Source organism: Eublepharis macularius, chromosome 5, assembly GCF_028583425.1.
Source record: "Eublepharis macularius isolate TG4126 chromosome 5, MPM_Emac_v1.0, whole genome shotgun sequence".
Lineage (NCBI taxonomy): Eukaryota > Metazoa > Chordata > Lepidosauria > Squamata > Eublepharidae > Eublepharis > Eublepharis macularius.
In genome coordinates this window covers 51,142,985-51,162,392 of record NC_072794.1, presented here as the reverse complement: position 1 = coordinate 51,162,392, position 19,408 = coordinate 51,142,985, and the positions used below count along the sequence as shown (strand labels likewise).

General features: G+C 46.8%; 1 protein-coding gene across 2 annotated transcripts in view; it reads right to left on the bottom strand.

The window, feature by feature from the left end:
* TLCD4 (TLC domain containing 4) overlaps positions 1 to 17,614 on the bottom strand; it is a 46,656-nt gene extending 29,042 nt beyond the window's left edge. Inside the window, exon 1 of one of the 2 annotated variants that reach the window (XM_054979184.1) lies at positions 17,417 to 17,614. The gene's annotated coding sequence lies outside the window, so the exon portion shown is untranslated. The remainder of the gene's footprint in view (positions 1 to 17,416) is intronic. The other variant, XM_054979185.1, reaches the window with a different exon arrangement.
* Positions 17,615 to 19,408: the final 1,794 nt, after the last annotated feature.

Sequence of the window (19,408 nt, the reverse complement as noted above, 5' to 3'; positions counted from 1 at the left end):
GGACTGCGCAGGCGCAGGCCAGCCGCCGGAGAATCTTCCATAGCTTCTATAGCTCCGAAGGGGCCGTTTGTCGCGCGCCTCAGCGACCGTTTTCCCGCCCAAACGGTCACGTGCTCCTCCAGCGACCAACGGCCCCTTCCCTCAGTTCTCCTTGCCGCCGCTTATCCAATACACATAGTCACCACCTGCATGGACGCCAATATTTGTTACAGCCCACACAGCATTGTGCATTGGAGTTCACAGCGGGGTAGGAGGGAGGGTTGTGTGTCAGCACAGAAGAACTCGATGAACATAAGTTACAGGTATGTCAACCCTGTTTTCATCTTCGTTCTTCTGTGCCTCCACACATGGGAGTGTACCAAGCTTCACACAATAAGGAAGGTGGGGTGAAGTCCAACACAATTTTATTGTATCACACAAGAACCATCAACAAGTGTAAACAACATATAACTATACACAAATATACATACAAAAATAACACATATATACAATATACTCCCATATATACACCACTTGTATAAGGATATATTCAATAAATATATATATAAGCATATATACATATAACACATACAACTACAAAAAATTGTAGCATCATAGCGTAGCATCTCAGAACCCCTTAGGAAAAAAGGGAATGCAATACAGCCCTGGCCACAGCCACATCTCGCCCTGTATCCACATCCACAGCATAATGCCTGACAAAGGTGTCAGCCGTGGACCAGGTGGCTGCCCTACAGATGCTAGCCAACGGAACCCCTCGGAGGAGAGCCGAAGAGGCAGCCTGGGACCGTGTGGAATGGGCCCTAACCTGCAGCGGGCAGCTCGCCCCGGCCAGGGAATAAGCCTTACTAATTGCCGTTACAATCCACCTGGACAGAGTCTGCGAGGAAGCCCTATTGCCCTTGTCCTTGGCCCCAAAACACACGAACAGGTGAGGACACTTTCGGAAGCCCTTTGTCCTGTCCAGATAGAAAGCTAACGCCCTCTTCAAATCCAGAGTGTGCAGCGCCTTTTCCCCCTTGGAAGAGGGATGAGGAAAGAATGTAGGAAGCGATATTTCCTGCGACAGATGAAAAGTGGACACTACCTTAGGCAGGAAACCCAGGCAGGGACGCAATACCACCCTATTGGGATGGAATAAAAGGAAGGGGGGATCAGACCTTAGCGCAGAGAGCTCACTGACCCTCCTGGCAGAGGTTATAGCCACTAGGAATGCCACCTTGTACGATAGCAGGTCCAAGGGGCAGGTCGCCAAAGGTTCGAAGGGAGGCAACATTAGCCGTGCCAGCACCAAAGACAGTGACCATTGTGGTACAGGAGGCGACACCGGTGGGTAGAGGTTGAACATCCCCTTAAGGAACTGGCGGGACTTTGGGTGGGAAAAAACCGTGCTACCATCAACACGAGAGTGGGTAGCAGAGATAGCTGCCAGGTGAACCTTGAGGGAGGTAACCCTTAATCCCTGGTCCCTCAGGAGGCACAAATAGTCAAAAACTAGCCCTAGGGAGCTATCTGTAGGCACCACCCCTTTCTCACGTGCCCAGGTCTCAAACCTCCGCCACTTGGCCTCGTAAGAGCGCCGGGTAGATGGCTTGTGGGCATTCAGGAGGACCTGTTCCACCTGCGTGGAAAAAATCAACGAGGAGGGACGATCCGCCAAGCTGCCAGGTGCAGCTTCCCGGGGTCGTGGTGAAGAATGTCCCCGTTCTTCAAAAGATCCTGCCAAGGGGGCAGCTTCACATAGGTCCGCCGAGACAGCTGCAGGAGCCGTGGGAACCAGACTTGCCTCGGCCAAAAAGGGGCCACCAAGATGCAGTCTGTCCTGTCCTCCTCTATTTTGCACAGGACCTTGGCTATCAAGGGGAAGGGCGGAAACATGTAATGCAACCCCCGGTTCCACGTAAACAGGAAGGCATCCCCAATAGAGAGCGGATCGCTCCCTGCCCGGGAACAGAATGTCTGGGCTTTGGCGTTCTCCGCCGTAGCGAACACATCTACAACCGGGTGTCCCCACAGCTTGAAGATCAGCCCACTGCACCCGTCGTTGAGCTCCCATTCGTGGTCTATCAACCGAACCCTGCTCAGGGCGTCCGCCCGAGCGTTGTCTGACCCAGCCACATGTATGGCTCGCAGAGTGACGCCATTCTTGACTGCCCACTGCCAGGTGAGCGTGGCTTCCCGGCAGAGAGTCATGGACGCAGTGCCCCCTTGCTGGTTCACGTAGTACATGGCAGTGGTGTTGTCTGTCTGTACCAACACGTGACGATTTCGCAGCAGAGCTGTAAGGGACACAAGCGCAAAACGAATGGCTCTTAGTTCCAAAACATTGATATGGAGCGCCTTTTCACCTTCAGTCCAGACGTCCTGGACACAGACATCCCCACAGTAAGCCCCCCATCCCACCAGAGAGGCATCCGTGGTCACCGTGATGTCAGGATGTTGATAACCGAAAGGGAAACCTCCAAACAAATTGCCCTCAGACAACCACCAATCCAACGAGGACAGTATGCTCCTAGGAACGGAGAGCTTGAGGGACGGAGGGTGCTGAAAAGCATCATACCTTCGTACAAACCAGTTCTGGAGAGGCCGCAAATGCAGCCTGGCGAGGGGGATTACAGAAGTAGCAGCAGCCATATGGCCCAGCAAGCACTGGATAGTGCGTACCGGTTGAAAACGGTTCCTCTTAAACATGGACACAAGACCCTTTAGGGACCTAGCCCTCCCCTGGGGGAGCAGAGCCTTACCCTTCACAGAGTCCAGAAGTGCACCAATGTAGGAGACCGTACGACTGGGAATCAATTTAGATTTTTCTAGATTAACCACGAGGCCCAACCGGTCACATGTGGTAAGCACCAGATCAAGGTCCTGGACTAATCTGGGCTCAGACTCAGCCACGATGAGCCAGTCATCAAGGTACGGAAAAATTGAACAGCCCTGCTCCCGAAGGAAGGAGACCACAGGAGCAACACACTTAGTGAACACCCGTGGGGCAGTGGACAGGCCAAAGGGGAGCACCTTGTATTGAAAGACCCTTTGCCGGTAAACAAAACTCAGGTATTTCCTATGTTCTTCACGTATCCCCACATGAAAATATGCGTCCTTCAGATCCAGGACCGCAAACCAGTCCCCCTTCCTGAGCAGGGCAAGCACAGTTGCCAACGTTACCATTTTAAATTTAGTCACCCTCAAATAGGCATTAAGGCCTCGCAAGTCCAGAATGGGACGCAACCCCCCGTCCTTTTTGGGGACTAGGAAGAACCTGGAGAAGAACCCCTTCACAGAGCCTTCATAGGGCACTTCCTTTATAGCTCCCTTGGCCAAGAGCGATGTTATTTCAGTGTCCAGCTCGGCCATAGTGTTATTGACAGCGGTCAGCGGTGAACAGCATCTCGGCAGTTCAATGAATTCCAGCCCGTACCCCTTCTCAACAATAGTTAAGACCCATGAGTCAGATGTTATTGACTCCCACTCCGAGAGGAATGGCCTCAGTCTGTCTGAGAAGTTCGGTGGTACGGCTGGGTTGACCCATCAGTACTGCCTCCCAGGGCCCTGCTGCTCCTTCTGTTGGGCCGGAGGCTGCGAGGAACGAGGTTTGAACGGCCTACGCCTCCTGGGCTGCTGCTGAGGAGGGTAGTGTCGCTGTTGATAAGCCGGAAACGGTTGGTAACCCGGCCGCTGCTGCTGGTACCTGCCCTGGTAGTGGTAAGGGCCGTACCTGGGAGTGTACCGTGGCTTGTAGGCGGGTTTGTCCGTGGGAGCCAGGCCCAAGGACCGTGCCGTCTGCCTGTCCTCCTTCTTTTTCTTTAAGGCCTCATCGGTGGACGCGGAGAACAGTGATTCCCCTTCGAAAGGAAGGCCTTCCACCCGGGACCTCACTTCCTGGGAAAGGGCCGTAGACCGCAGCCATGAGTGGCGTCGGAGGACGATGGCGGAAGTCATCCCACGAGCTGCTGTGTCGGCCGCATGGCTCCCTGCATTTAGCTGCTGTTTTGACAGGCGGACAGCTTCTGTCTGCAGGAGCGACACCACTGCCTTCTGTTCAGGGGGGAGGATGCCAACATAGGATGCCAACTTTTCCCAGAGGTAGAGCTGGTACCCAGCCATAATCGTCTGGTAGTTGGCAATCCTCAGCCCTAGGGACGCGATGGAATACTGCCGTCTACCCAGGGCATCTAGCTTCCTCCCCTCCTTGTCAGGTGGCGCTGAGGGTGCTCCAGAGCGGCGAGACTGGAACTCCTCCGTGACGAGCGATGAAGGCGGAGGGTGCTTCAACAACGACGGCCAGGTGCCCTGTTTAATCTTATAAAGCTGCTCAATCCTCCTCGAGGTGGCAGGTTGTTCACAGGGCACCTTCCACACCTTCTCGACAATTTCCTCTATCCCCTCAAGCATAGGGAAGCCAACGGTTGCAGGATTGTCCGCATAGACCCTCCTGAGCAGCTTGTCCTTGGTTTGGGGAACGGCTGAGGAGATGTCCATTTCTAAAGCTTGAGCCATCCGAGCCATCTGATCTGCGTAGATTCTCAAATCTTCATATGGAGAACTACTGCTCGGCGCCACGTTGTCGTCTGGTGAAGGCTCGGAACAGGACTCGGAACCGTAATCTCCGACGCTGCCGATGTCCTCCCCTTCGGAACTGTGCGATTCCTCTCCCCGGGCTGGCGGAGGGAACCATGCCTGCCTAGAGGTCGAGGGCCTCGGTTCCGAGTATGCGAAACCAGGAGCCCCTTCCCATTGGCAATGGAAAGCGGGAGGCAGATCCGAAGCTTGACGATGACGGGAGGCCAACGAGCGCACGGAACCGACACTCCCCTCCTCGGACCGACGTCGCTCACGACTGGAAGCAGCTGCCGGCGAGCGGTGACCAGAAGACGATCGATCCCGGCGACTCGGAGGCGGGTCTGGATCAGCTACCGGGGAAGGCGCCGATGGTACAACCTCGAACGCGCCCGGGTCCGGCACATCCTCCGGAACCGGAGAGCCCAGGTGAGGAGACGGTGTGCGCGGAATCAGGATGACCTCCTCCGTCGGAACCGAGCGTGGAGAGCGATGACGGTGCTTGGTCTTTTTCTTCTTTGCCGGTGGCTCTGAAGAAGATCTCGGTACCGACGCAGCTCTGGATGACGACGAGCGCGGCTTAGCCACCGGAATCGACCCAGCCGTCGGTTCCGACCGAGGGCTCGGAACCACGATCTTCGGCCCCGAGGCGGCAGCTCTCGGATCCGACGCGGTAGAAGAAGCGCTTCGGGGCGGCCGCGCCGAACCCTGCGCTGGAGAGGTTGTCTTCGACGCCGCGGCACTTGCGGGGCGTGCAGACCGAGCGGAGGACACAGAACCCGCCCTCGAGCGCCCTCCGACAGAGGGGCTTGGGCCAGCCTTGGGGGAGGGCAGCGGTGTTTCCGTCGACATGACCGCTTTCCAGAGGGAGGAATTCAGCCGGGCCTGCCGATCCTGACGGGCCTTATTCGTGAACCCCTGGCAGATTTTGCAGGCGGTCACATTGTGGGTCTCCCCCAGACAAAAAAGGCACTGGTCGTGGCCATCGGTCTGCGCCATTTTAGTATGGCACTTCAGGCAACGCTTGAAGAGCGCCTTTGAGGCCATCTTCAGGGGCGCGCAAATAAGAGAGGTCAACCAGTCCGAGTCAGAAACCGTTCGTTAATTACCGTCCAAATCAGTATCCAAAGCGAAGTCCGAAGTCCAAACCGATGTCCAAATAAACCAGAAGATCAATCACAAGCAATAAGCGCAGAGCAACGAAGCTAACGTTCTCTCCCAGCGGCGGCAAGAAGAGAACTGAGGGAAGGGGCCGTTGGTCGCTGGAGGAGCACGTGACCGTTTGGGCGGGAAAACGGTCGCTGAGGCGCGCGACAAACGGCCCCTTCGGAGCTATAGAAGCTATGGAAGATTCTCCGGCGGCTGGCCTGCGCCTGCGCAGTCCCCATGTGTGGAGGCACAGAAGAACGAAGATGAACTTCATGTAACCCCATATGATCTACGTAACTTATACATGAATGATCTGTGCTAGTGTGAACAAAAACTGAGGGAATGGATAAAAGAAGACCTGGATCAGCAAGAATAAAGAGACCACCAGATGAAAAGTCCCCAGATAACCTCTGTCATAGTAAGTGGCAAGTGCCATTATCAGCTCCTTATGGAGAAAAACGGAAACTCACAGAGTCCATAGGCAAGTGTTAGCAAGGTTCCAGAACATTTGTGAGTCGGGAACACTCCACCAAAACATGAGACCTGTAAATGGGCAAATGACAACACTCCTCAATAGGAAGGCAAAGGCGAAGAAAAAAGAATATAGAGAGAGACGGTTTGGTGTAGTGGTTAAGAGCGCGAGATTCTAATCTGGAGAACCGGGTTTGATTCCCCACTTCTCCACTTGAAGCCAGCTGGGTGACCTTTGATCAGTTACAGCTTCTAGGAGCTCTCTCAGCCCCACCCACCTCACAAGGTGATTGTTGTTGTGGGGATAATGATAACATACTTTGTAAACTTCTCTGAGTGGGTGTTAAGTCATCCTGAAGGGCGGTATATAAATCAAATGTTGTTGTTATTACTATAAAACCTAAAGTCACCTGAAATGAGACAGAGACCCTCCACTGAGGATCTCTCCTAACTGATCAAGAGGGAACTCCTGGGAGGGAGGGCCATCTGATTCAATCAGCACAGCACTGAGGGGTGAGTGTAATGCACGAGTGTTACTAAGCAAAATTTGTAATCAATAAAGCTGCAGCTTTGTTTTTGAAGCACACGGGAGTCTTGTCTTGTCTCTGGTACCTGAGCTTGAAATGAATCCTAGTGCAAATTGGTGGGGTAGTTGGTGGGGAGAGCCTGATCACCTCTTCCCTACCTCCCAGCCTTCATGAAATTTATTTCTAACTAAGTCAACAATAGATCGTAAAAATACAGTAAATGTGTTACAATAAATGTGTTAGTCTTTAAGGTACTACAAGATAGATTCAATATACAACTTCATTATTAACACTGGCAAGTTTAAGCTGGTGTTAAGTTGCATAATAAGTAAGAAAAGAAAAATTGCAGGGGAGGGGGAGGGAGGGAGGGAGGGGGAGAGAGAGGGAGAGAGATGGATCCGCCTAGATACCTCTTGGACAGTCTAACATAAATGAAAAACTTCTGCCTACAAATATTTTCCTGTATTGTATATTTTAAGTAGTAAATCTATTCCTCATTCAAGAGCAGTTTTACTACAGAATGGACGCTGCTCAAACAAGTGTTTCCCCCACTGGTGGCAATACCAAATGTGAAATGAGATGCTGGCTATGAGAATGAGAGCTAGGAAATTCAAATCTCAATACAGTCATGAAATCACTATTATTTATTTAGAACATTTTTATGCCACTTCTCTAGGAACCTGCCCAAGGCTTACAAAATAAGAACAAAACATTAAAAGTTAATTAGAATCCCACAATAAAAAAGCCTCTGTCCAGCATAAAAGCATAGATAATAGAAACAAACTACAGACTAAACTACAGCTAAAGCTGGAGGGCACAGAGAGCAGGGCTTGTAAGGCAGATCTTAACTGGTGACCTGGAAAGAATGGGAGGAGCTTTAGGAGAGTCCATCTCTTAGCTTCAGATCCCTCTCTTCAATGTGAAATGGTAATACAGAGCGGATTGCAATGTAAGTTGTGCCAATTTAATCATGTGTTTCCCAACCTTGCTGAGCCTGTGGGCATTTTTGGAATTTTGAGAACAGGTCATGGGGGCTGGGGCCTATCAAAACGCTGTATGGTTACAAGCCAAGTGCCCTCTTAGAATGCAGACAGCTGTTTTCAAATGATGTTCCCTGCAGACCCAAACGTGTTACCTCCTACACTCTTCTGAAAAGCCTCCTGCTACAACAAATTAGAAAATAGCCAGGCTCTTCGCTTTCAGAAAGAGCTGCATTGTAGAAGGAAGGAAGGTGAAACCAGGAAACATATCAGAAGGTGCCATGGCACCCATAAGTACCACACATTCAGAATCACCGATTTAGTCTATGTGCAAGCCTTCATTTCCACATACCTTAACAGAGTAGCTAAACCAATTTCATTCTACAGATATGTTATGCAGACATTTCACTTCAGATGAAACAAGAGCAAAGCACTTAGGCTTTCTATGGCCATTGCAACTTTGTTACAGTTTTCTGTTTGCATTGAATTCTGCTAGTACTACTTTTTGCATTTTGTAATCTGCCTTGACTCTCATTGTGAAAGGCAGGTTATAAATGAAGTAAATAACTAAAATTAATTCAGAACCATTCTGTTCATTAAAAAACAGATTCACAGTAATCCACCAATATAGGATATAAAGGACAACTTATATGTTGGAATGTCTGAATTATGATACCACAGCAAGGTCAAATAAATGACAGAACACTAATAAAATTAATTCAAGCATCAATAGCATCAACTTAACATACATTAAATAGGCCATCCCTACAAAAGAATATGACCAAATTCAACTTAATGGCATGGCATGAAAGGAAAAGAAAGCATTCCATGAAGTATATTGTCAAAGCAGGAACTTGACTGAGTTGTTTAACTGCAGCATACTTAACTCAATTTCACTATGTGCATAATTATTACACATTGCACATTGTCTGAAGTACTGTTTACACCCATTTGGAATATGAAATTGAGTCCCAGTATGACCACTATGCATCAACTTTCTACTTTGCACATGGACACCTGCTGGGAACTCCCCCTCCCCAAGGTACATTCAAGAATGATTCTGGAGTATATCTAAGGCTAGTCAGTTCATGAACAGGATTTACTTTCTTTTCTATTACTGTTCATTCAACTCAGTGGTCTAAAAGAGGATATACTAGACCTATTAACCCCAACTGTTGTCATGTATGAAATGAGAATACATTCTAGGACACATTGTTACTCAAATTGGTCCCTGTGTCAAGCCTGACACATGCAGAGCATCCTCTACATGAGTAGAAATATACACATGTTCTAGGGCAAAGACTTGAGACCATCCAGTCTATTGTACACATGGTTCCCAACCTAGCACAATACTCTCATTTAGTAGGGAGGGGGAGAGAGAGAAAAAGAACACGTAACCTTTGTTGTCCTATCAAGATAAAGAAATGAAATGAAATAGGAAACAGCAATGCAAAATGAGACAATGTTGTAAAACAGTTGTACATGGTAGCCAAATAAACTGTGTAGATTTGAATGATCCCAAGGGTGCTGGTTTGAGCCATGTCTAACTGGGGATGCCTATGGAGAAGTGAAAAAGGGAAGGAGAAAAAGTCATAAGTTGTCTGTCTTGAACAGCAGAGTAAAGTGATGTGAAGCCCAGGGAAAGGGAGGTCCTGGAACAGAGCCAACTATTGGCTGCCCAAGACCTCAGCAGTGGAAATGATCAGATGACTACCAATTAGCATGATTTCTGCAGCAGCAGAGGTTCATGAGCAAAACTAACTACAAAGTCTGGGGGTTTAAGATGCCCCATTTATGTATTTAGAGTTGCCTGTGCTGCGGTGAGTTATGGTTTTGGCCAACAGGATTTGAGTCCAGTGGCAACTTAAGACTGGCTTCAAATCCTGATGTTCTACTGCTTCCAACCTAACTATCCTTATGATATTGGCCAAATTCCATGCAGAGTTAGGATCTACAGTGGGGATTGGGTCCAAGGTGCAGGGTTTAATTCTTTAACGGAGTATTTGAATTTGGGTGAGCAGGGGAAGAGGAAATCCAAATATGGGCATGTTAGGTGAGGGAATTGGGACAGCAGAAAAGTCCAGTTGTCGTGAGTGAATCACCTGAGTGGCAGCCCGGCTAACACAGGCTCAACAGACTGAGCAGTGGCTTGATGTCCTCTACTGGGCTTGTAACTGAATACTGGAGATGGTTATACTCAGGGCTTTTTTTCTGGGAAAAGAGGTGGTGGAACTCAGTGGGTTGCTAGCACAGGGGACAACTCTTGGTGGGAGGTGGTGCCCCGGTACCACATGTGCATATGCAAAGTGCACGCATGCTCCCAGGGCCAATGACGTCACTTTGGGTCAGCTGGAACAAGGGGAGAGTTTTTAAAAGTTTAAATCACCCTTGGTGAAAATGGTCACATGGCTGGTGGCCCTGCCCTCTGATCTCCAGACAGAGGAGAGTTTAGATTGCCCTCCGCGCCGCTCCAGCGGCGTGGAGAGCAATCTAAACTCCCCTCTGTCTGGAGATCAGGGGGTGGGGGCCACCAGCCATGTGACCATTTTCAAGAGGTTCCGGAACTCTATTGCACCACATTCCAGCTGGAAAAAAAGCCCTGGTTATACTGTGAAGGAGCCTCCAGGACCTTAGGTCATTGTCTGGCAAACTTGAGTCATTATATATGGCTGCAGGCGTGACAAAACTCATGGGTGATTTGGACAAATGGTCTTTGAAGCATTCAAACAATTATGATAGTTCCATCTGAGAGTATCCAGTCGCAAAGGCCCTGTTTTGGTATCAAACTGGAAATTTTATCCAGGTATCTGATGTTTTAAAGCCAGAGCATCTTGGGACACAACATATATACTGGTCCCTGTAGGACAGCCCTCAAGAGAGTGTTCTATTCTAGCTCATTTCTTGCTTTTCAATTCTTTGGTTCAGGTTTCTAGCCCTGGCACTACAAAAGGCCTTTCTCTATAAAAGTTTGATCATTTTGACTCTGCAGTTTTCAGAGAGATAGGTATGAGATGGACCTAAAGCACACAGGTACAGATTTGATCATGAAATCAGAGCTTCAAGGCCAAGAGTCCAGGAGGGAGTTTTGCACTTTCATTCCATCTCATTAGTGCGAGGAACCCTGGGTGAGAGCTAGTTGCTCTAATTGTGAGTATGTTTCAGCTGCAGAGGAATACCTAGCCAGACCCTTGATTGGTCAGTCATGATTAGGCCATGCTGAAGCAGCCTGGCATAAAGCAAGGGTCTTCATTCTACTTTGGTTCTCGTTTTGTTTGCTAGTGGTGGAATAACTGCCACTTACATGCTGTTTTGTGCTCTGGACTGGACTACCAGGATAGGTATCAGTCCAGAATTCTTGCCTTTGGACTTTCGGATTTTTGTGTCTCTAATATGACAAAGTAACTTCTGTGTCAGAGGACCAAAGCTTATATTGTGTCTTAAGAGTATTTATGTAGCTTTGTTATTTTCTTTCCTGTTCTACACAACTTCTATGTAATCTTTGACACTCTTAATAAATTCTAATAATTATACTTCTCTGTGTTATTTGGGGCTGAATCTACATTCAGTCTCTTGGCATAGTTTGGCCACAGCTACCAAATAATAGTTTTGTGGAGCTCACCCTGCAGGCATCCTACCTTGCAGGGTTGACTTCTTGCTTAATACCCAATAGGGTTGGGAGCTGTCTCTCGGTCTCCCCACAGAGGGTCAGTTCAGAGACTGGTGGTGACTCCCATTACTCTCAGCGATGAGACCTGTCTCATCTATCTATCTCAGAGGCCAGGTCTTCTTTGCAGGCTTGGCAGGGTGGCCTCTCGCACTACTGGAACATGGTCAGCAGCTGCCTCTGCAGCGTCAGGCCCTTCCTGGTTCTCTGGCTTTGGCTCCTCAGGCTCTTCCTCTGAATCTGTCAAAGCACTGATCAGAAGGGGTTAACTGAGGTGCTAGAGAGGGTTAACTCTCCCCACCCTTTTTTCTCTCTTACTGAAACTAATAGGTGTTTGGGAAAGGGGAGAGGAATTCCAGTCCAGAAAACTGCATGGTAAAGAGAAAGATTAGACTTCACTCCCCAGACACCCACTGGCTGCTTTAAATGTTTTTAAAGACATCAGGAGAATTGATCATGGATCTCCAGTGTCCCACCTAGCTGAACCCAAAATTTAACTGAAAATTAGAAATTAGTAATACTCTGCAGATAGATGAATTGTCACAGCATATGCAATCTACTTCTTTAAAATAAGAGTTCAATGACAGCAAAACCAGGGAAGTTTTGATTGTAATCAGCAGCAAAGCTTTCCCCATCAATGTGTTATTGTTTCACTCGCACATTTGTTTTCCTGAGCTAAAAATCTTAATGTTGCTCTACATAACAGACATGCAAAAGTTCCTCTTCCTGGCTCCTTGTATTCAGCTCAACCAATGTGTACATTTACTGTTCTATTTTGAACAGGGTTAGCTGTTATTTTCATTATGTTTTGCAACATAATACTCACATTCAATATATGTTATCATTGACTGCAGATCATTTTGTCACAGTACCTTAGGTCTATGCCGTCTGCTTTATCTAAACTCAAAGTATACAAGCTACTCTATATAGTTACTGTGAAATACTATCATAAACTTCAGTACCAAAGAGATTCAGTCCATGGCATACAAAATAGTATTCCCACTGCATTCACTAAGACTTAAGTAACAGTGCCTAACAGGGACATGGAAGGTGCATCTTTTAATCTGGCACAAGTTTCTGCCCTTTGGTGGAGTCTAAGGAAGAGCTCAAGTCTATCTCTGACCCCATGCTGAGCCTCGGAAACTGAGAAAGAAGGAAACGTCTTTTTATGCCTCCAAGGCTTTGAACTGGGGAAGGGGGTGGAGGCTCAGATGTGTTGATCTTGGAGGTACTCCAAAGTTAGTACAAGAAGGATTACACACAAATACAGAATTGTGAGGGAGAGGAGGGGCTTTATTGGCATTCTGAACACATCCAAAGCTCAGTGGGACATGGCCAAGGTCTTTGATGAGCACAGAATTTGGCTGGCTATCAAGGCCAGCTGAAGATTTGTGAACCTCAGATGCATAGGACTAAAACTGTACAACTACAGTCCTAAACATGCTTATTTTCAAAGTCCCTTGAATTCACTGGGTTTTATTTTTAAGTAAACATGGGATTTTAAGCTGTACAAGTTAAACTGAAAAATCAAGCAACTCAAAGGTAATGTTAAGCATTTTATTTTTTAATTCTTTAATGTCATTTATAGTCCGCCTTTCTCACTGAAACTCAAGGCAGATTACACTGTGTGAGTCAGTCCAATCAAAGGCATTTCAATATACAGGTAACAGGCATATACATGCAATTTTGCAAAATGTGAAGAAAGAAAAATATTTATAGATTCAACAATGTTGAAACAGAGCATAAGCAAATTCCATGACTGATATATTAAATAGCATAGGAACTACCCAGTAGGATCATACTTACAGCAATAGTAGTGAAGTCTATGATCCCTCACTGTAGTGTTTATAGCAATAGTAGTGAACTCTGTGGACCTTCCTTATCCCTTTACTGAGGGGTTCTCTATCCCTTTACTGATGGATCTCTTGAGAGCACTTTCTTACAGTACAGCTCTTACATCTGAGCAAAAAACCCTCTTGAACAATTCAGTTTTGCATCATTTACAAAGGCCATAAAAGTGGGAGCTTTCTTAACCTCCTCAGACAGACCATTCCATAAAGCAGGGGCCACCACGAAGAATGCCCATGTACAGACAACTGTCGATTTTGCCAATGTGCAGGGTGGCACCTGCAGAAGGCCCTGTTCAGATGAGAGAAATTGCCGTAGTGGAATATAGGGAGGGAAAACCCAATTCTGTATCATCACTATCTTTTGAACTACTTTCACACATACCAAATGATCAAGCCTCAAAGATAAAAAGAAAAAATTAGCACATATCCTACCACTCCGCAGAGCAAAGTTTGAAGCTTTCCTCTAATGTGGCTCTTCTTCCTCCACCAGAAAAACCACTTATGGTGGAGGAAGGTTCCCTTAGGCCACAGGAAGTTCCACTAGCCTAAAGTAAGATACATACCATAGTCCTACTGCCCATCTGTGCGCACACACCAGTACAGCTCAAGAAACAGGTATTGCAATGAAGAATTATTACTTATCCACAGACACATTGTTTGAGAGCCAGTTTGGTGTAATAGTTAAGAGCCTCTGAAAAATTAATGGTTGGATACTGTATGAATGCTGCTGAACAGTTTTTGTTTTGTATATTTCAGAAGAACTTTCTATATACAGTAAGCTGCGGCTATCTTGAATGTACAAATTGGGAAATAGTGGTAAGGGTCATTTAATATCCCATGTTTGTAATTAATTGTTAAACTTTACTAAGGAAACAGTTTACTCACTGTTCCTTTTACATGTTCACAGCACTGTCTACTTACCTGTGAGTTGAAGAAATGTATGTAACCATTACAACTTTGATCAATCCTTACCTGAAGATGTTTCCATCGAAACATGGTTTATAACGGAAAGCACATTGATTATGTGTTACTGTGGATTGGATATATGAATTTATATTTGAATTTAGTATTGTATTTATTTTGGATTGCATATGACCAGCTGCTTTGATTGTGTGAACAGTGGATTACATATGTTTCTATGAGATACTGTCAAGATTGTTATTAGGCATTTATATGATGACTACTTATCCTATGCATTGTTTGTAAATTTTCCTACTACGCGGTTGTAGTTTTTGCTTGACTTGTAGTGGTTAAGAGCAGCAGGACTCTAATCTGGAGTCCTGCTCCACTTGCAGCCAGTTGGGTGACCTTGGGTCAGTCACAGCTCTTCAGAGCTCTTTCAGCCCCACCCACCTCACAAGGTGATTGTTGTGGACACATTTACAACACACACTTTGTGTGTTGTAACAACACACTTTGTAAACCGCTCTGAGTGCACGTTAAGTTTTCCTAAAGGGTGGTATATAAATTGAATGTTATTATTATTATTATATAACAATTGCAAAATTGGATTCGCACATTATAGAGATGCTGCAGGTTTAATTTTATACTACATGTAATTCATTACAGACTAAAGGGAGGATGACGCCCCAATGTGGTGCCTGTGGGCGACATGGCGCCCACCAGTACTTCCCCCGGCACCTGCTATGCTTTGCCCACTTTCTGAACCATTGTTTGTTTGTTTATGTTACTTATAGCCTGCCTTTCTCACTGAGACTCAAGGTGGATTACACAGTGCAAGTCAATATGATCAACAGCTAAGACATTCAGTTAACAAATACAATAGAGTATGGGTTGCAGAAATTTGAAAACAAGCATAAATACAAACACAAAAGGCAGGGTTTGTTACTGACTGCCCTCATTAAAATTAAACAGTTTTCCATGGCTGCTACTGCACAAGGTGACTGGTAAGGATCATGATGACTGGAGAACCAGGATGACTGGTAAGCACTTGGGCTTATCGTTCATTCCCCTTTCAGGCTTTTCTTCTTTTAATCCCACTTCCCCCTTCATTTTCTTCTCCCATCCTTGCTTGGGATTGCCTTTATTTCTTATTATTCCCTTTATGTGATACTTTTGCAAATGAGGTAGAGACTGTGTTTGGCTCCACCTTCTGTGGCAGCCATTTTGGGATGGTGCTCACTGCCACCTTTCAATATTTCAAAGGTGTCTGCAGTCTCAAAAAGACAGGAGATGCCTGCAGTATGGCATCAAAACAGAGATCAGCAAATGGATGGGTGAATGCTCTCTCTTTCCAATCCATAGCAATGCTCTTTTACATTGCTTCAGGACTACTCAGTATGTGTTTACCTTGAAGAAGGGTACTGTCTCCAAAGTGGAAAAATACAAAATCAAATTCAGCGACTTTAATGTAGACCAAGTTTGAATTTAGTTTCTAAGGATATAGGTCACACACTGCTTGCTGTACATACAACATCCCTCCTGTATAACACAGACTGTGAACATCAATACATACTATATAAGAAGCATGTATGTGTTTCTACCAAATAACTAAAAGTGCTCAACCAAATTGATAGATATTCAAAATAACCATTGCATTTAAATTATATTAGTGATTTAGGTTATCAAATATTATTCATAAAACTTGAAATCTGAATTCTGAGTCTTCTTTTATCAGGTACCTGATCCAAGACCATTGGTGCTTTCTGTCACACCAAAGAGGCCATGACTACCACTGGGGCAAAGACATCAAAGCAGCTCAGCCATTGGCATCAAGAAAAGCAAGGCCAGCAAAAATTACATATGCTAAAGATAAGATTACAAGAGTGAAAAGGTCAGAGTATGAGGCAGAGGTTTTATAGGACAGTGCAAATACAACAACATACAATACGTACAAAATGCCTTATCTAGTCAAATACAAATACCTTAAAGAAATGAATGTATTGCAAAGAAAAATGAATTAATATGGAGATCCACAAAGAAATAACCATCTCGGAAATTTCGTACAACAAAAATATTTTTACTGACTATTGGAATATAAACCCAACAGCCCTAGAACTATATGCCGCACAAAGAAAACTAAAAAATGACTACAAGCACCATTTAAAAATACGGTTTAATTGTTCAGATACTATTCATCATTCCCCAGTTCTACTATACTACCGCCTGGGTAACAGCAGCCAAGAAGCTTTTTTTTGGCTTTGTTTCCTACTTGCTGTTAAAAATTCTATGGAATACTTAATACATAATAAACTAATACTTAATAAACAACCCCAAAGTACAGGTTTCATCTTCACTGCACGAACTGAAAGATACCAGCCACTTGGACAGCACTATAAAGAGACAGCAGAACAGTGTACTGAGCTGGATGCAGGTTGAAAGAAGCTCCCTCAAATGGGCTGAAGCTGCAGACAGAGTCCCTCCCTCCAGCTTACTTTATTGTTAGAACCCATACCCATCCTGGCATTACTTGTGCTCACTCAAACCTTTGGGTATAATAAAATCAGGTTCCCTTTCCCAGGCATTTCCCCAATCCCGCTGCAGAAAATGCAGCACCAGGCAACAGGCACCAATTATGCTGCCCCCTCTCAATTTTTCAATGAATAAAAAACAAGTTATCCTATACCAACTCCGGGGGGGGGGGCGTTGTTGAAAAAGAAAGAGAGACAGAGCCATTCCAGTACCGGGGGAGATGAAGAAGACAAAGAGATGCAGTGAAACTCCCACCGTACAGGAACGGATGTCCCCACTCCAAGAAAGCCTGACTGCCCACCCCAGCGTCCATTTGCCAACATTCATTTGCAACGGGGAGAGAAGGCTCTGCTTCTCTTCGGCCCGACCTAGACCAGAGGTCGGGGCGGGGGAGCTTGACCACAGCTCTCCGTTTCCCATTCACCCGGCTTCCCACCCACGGACAAAAGCACCGGGTTGGAGAATAGGGATTCCTCCCCCTCTTACCAGCATCGCTGCCCTCCTTCTCACCTCTCCAGAGACAGCGTCCTCCCAGCCACCGATCTGCTCTCTACTAACGCTCCCACCAACGGCGGGGCACAGCTCTTCCCTATCAGACTGCCCAACCTGAGCCGCCACACACACAACGGCAGCTGAGGAGAGAGGGAGCATCTCCTGACACGCCGCCCGGGGGCCTATCCGCCCTCCCTTCCACGACCCTCGCCCAGCCTGTCCTGAGGGGATCCTCACCAGAGAATTTGGCGGCTGCCTGCCCGCCCGGCCGCCTTTCCCTCAGATGCTGACGCTCACCTGAGGGCTTACCGTGACCGACCGCCTGTCCCTCCCATTCTTCCTCGCGGGCCCCTGCGGCGGGAGAGCCCTTCACACCCACACACGGTGCTTCTCCGGCGGAGGCTTTTGCTACTGCGGCGGCCGGCTGGCACTCACTGCGGGATCGCGTTACGCCAGACTCAGCCTTAAAGGGGCCGAGCCGCCGCCGTCTTCGCCTTCGGCTCTAGGCTCCCGTCGGCGGTAGAGCGAACGACAGCGTGCCAGCAAGCAGGCGGGCCGCCTCCTAGCTTCCCGCTGAACGCCGCCAGGGAAGGAAACACGGAAGCGAGCAGCTGTTGTGTGGGACAACGAAGCACCTCCCTGGCAAAAGAAGGAAAAGGCGTTGCGTGAGGTTAAGAAAAGGGCGGGAAAGGCGCCCTCTGTGAAGACGGGCCAGGCACGAGGCGGGTGGCAGCCTCCGCTCCCGCTGAGGTGCCTCTCCTATGGAGAACGACGAGATGGGGGTGCTCACAGGTGCCACAGAACTATCCTGCCACCTCGCCTCCACGACCTCTCGTCCCTACAAAAGCTGCTGCTCGCTATCTACACTTGAACTTTCTCATCCTCCCTCATTTCTCGCCTCACCTGGGAAGACTGGGTTTGTGATAGACTGGCTGGGACCCCGATTTGAAAGATGTGGCAAAATCCATTTCTAAGTTTCCTCCAGTGGTGGATGAGCAAAAAGGCGCTTTAAATACTCCGGCTCTCACCCAGTGGGCCTCATGTTACACATGTGAACATACCTGCCCAATAGACTGATGCTATCAAACTATCCACAAAGGAACAAATCAATAACTTGCAAAAAGCTGAGGAGCTGGTGTACTTTTGAAAGAATTAGGAGCTCATGAAATACACAGGAAACATGGAAAGGTAAGGGCAAAAGCCATCTGTCACATAAGCCCTAACACCTTCCCTTTACAGACAGACACTCAGAAAAAGAATTGCCAAGAAGCCTGGAGAAAAATGTTCTGTCCCTTTAATAGAGGCTTAATGTCTGGTAATGAGCTTCTCAAGACATGGAGTTAAACCACTAGTAAAAAGGGACCTGACATTTTTTCCTCCAGACAGTTGGCAACCGTACTCAGATGCCCCCCCCACACACACACACACATGCTGGTTGTATCAACATCACAGCTTTCTTCTCTTATGAACAGAAGAGAACATTTGTCACTTTGCCAGCAAACATGTTTTATTTATTTAAGTATTCTTATTTCACCTCTCAGCCAAAACTGGTTCTCAGGGTAGGTTACAATTCATTTATTCGGCCTACAACCAGTTCAAAACAGATATAAGTGTTTAAAACACATGCTATAAAGAAATAAGATTGAACCAACCAATGGTCAGTATTTAAAATTCAAAATTAGAAATCCATGCCTAAAATTTGTCAATGAATTCAGCAGGCTGCTGAGAAAAATCTAGCACAGCTAATAGCCTGTGGGTTAGTGCCCATTAAAAGCTTCTTTAAAATATCGGCATCAGAACAACCTTGGTAGTTATTGAACAGAGGAGAGATTAAACTTAACCTCGCTTCCTATTAAAAACGGCAGTAGAACAGTACATGTTCAATGGATTCCACCTCCTCGGAGTCACATGGGCAGGCTCTCTCCTTCATGGAGTCTTTTTATATCTCCACTCTAACACTGCACAGGAGACGACTCGCCATCTCAACAAAATGAAAGCTTTCCTTTGACTAGGTACCTCCAAGACAGAGAGATAAGGTGCCAGGGGAACAACATATTTAAGTTTATCTGGAATCAGAAAACTTGGGACAATGCTTATATCTCTTTGGCATTCAATATCAAGCAACCCCTGTTTGATACTGACAACATAATAATAATTGATTTATATACTGCCCTGCAGAACAACATAATGCCCACTCAGAGCGGTTTACAAACTATGCCATTATTATACCTACAAAAGAAATACCAAGGGCAACCCTAGTGCAAATTAGCAAAAACAACAAGCCAGGGC